This window comes from Anastrepha obliqua, chromosome 6, assembly GCF_027943255.1.
Source record: "Anastrepha obliqua isolate idAnaObli1 chromosome 6, idAnaObli1_1.0, whole genome shotgun sequence".
Lineage (NCBI taxonomy): Eukaryota > Metazoa > Arthropoda > Insecta > Diptera > Tephritidae > Anastrepha > Anastrepha obliqua.
The window spans coordinates 40164835-40166381 of NC_072897.1; the positions used below are offsets into that span (position 1 = coordinate 40164835).

Here is a 1547-nt window from a genome sequence, read left to right on the forward strand (position 1 = left end):
TGTACACCACATATCACCAATGAGTCACAAACTAACCTAGAAATTTTCAAAACGTGACCCATATTCACAGGCAATAAGAACCAATATCGTTCATGGAGAAAACGTGCCTGGGCACACATGGAAAATGTAAAGAATTACTCTACTACACCCACTTACTGCACGGCACTCTCTATTATACATTCGAAAATTTTAAGAGAGGCGGCCGACATTTGAATTAACCACGACACCAAATTCCATTTTTATGATATAATAGACCATCTCGATTACACTTACGCGGACCAGAGACCACTGCATGTGTTGCTCAAAGAAATGAAGAGAATAAGGCAGGGAAAAAGAACCTTGGCAGAATTCCATTGCGAAGTCAGTAAGGGACTTAATCTTGCACTCAATAAAGTTGAGAGGGATAGCTCAGGAAATACATCACCTATGAAAGAGTATGCGAACAAGAAAGCTGTAAGGGCATTCATTCTTTGTCTGAACAGCAAATATACCGGCGACACCCTATATAGCCACAATCCAAATGACTTAGAAACCGCTTACGCTATCGCAAGTACGATATACCACGATAGCGTGAACTCACAATTCGACGTTCCGTAATATAATCAGCACAGATAATATAATAGTACATTGCAGTATCAAAACCAAGGCAGAAGATATTATGAGATACCACAAAGGTACTGACCCAACGTACAGGTGCAATGCAACTAAACTTCACCCAGGCAACAGCTCGAACCAATGGACGTAGATCCATCCCAACAAAACAGCTATGACCGCCAAATGCAAGGATTAGCTCCAAATAATCCATTTCGAGGAGATTCTCAAAAAAGAGACCGAAATCCTTCATCTCGTAACTACAACACACAACAGAAGGTGCAACGTGTGAATCAAACACGCGAAGAAAAAATGCAATCGCTTGCAGCAGAATACGGAAATGATTAATATGAAACAGGCAGTGTTTTTTTAAGGCGCATAAACGATTTGCGTGTCTGCAACGCCACTGCAGGGATACAGGCAAACTAATTAACATCCTGATCGACACTGGAGCAACCAACAAGTATATAAGTACAAAATGTAACTTCGGTGAGTCTATTTCCATAAAACCTGTAAAAGTGGAAACCCTTCACGGTTATTCAATAACAAAATCAAAAAAATTGCAACACTATTAGAACATAATATCACATTTTTTGAAACAGATGCATAAGAAGAATTTTATATGCTTCTGGGGGAACAGGGACTTAGAAAAATAAAAGCAGAGATCGACCTTTTCGAGTACAAGCTCAGTTATAAGTATAGGGCCAGGAAAGAAAGTGAATCTGTACCAAAAATAAATTATACAGTTAATAGTGAAAAGTATTATATATTGCAGAAATTGAAAAACGTATGCAAAAAAAATGAAGTCACAAACAGAGTGCTACCTTATATATTACTATCGCGATACAAGCTACCATTAGAACGAAATCCGAAGATTCTATTTGAACCAAGCAATATCCGTACCCTATGTCGGATAATGACTTCATTAGCACAGAAATCAAGAAACTTTTAAAAAA

The 1547-nt window shown here is 38.1% G+C and overlaps 1 pseudogene; it reads left to right on the forward strand.

Annotated features, from left to right (window-relative positions):
* Positions 1-309: 309 nt before the first annotated feature.
* Positions 310-1020, forward strand: LOC129250395 (uncharacterized; annotated as a pseudogene).
* The last annotated feature ends 527 nt before the right edge of the window (positions 1021-1547 follow it).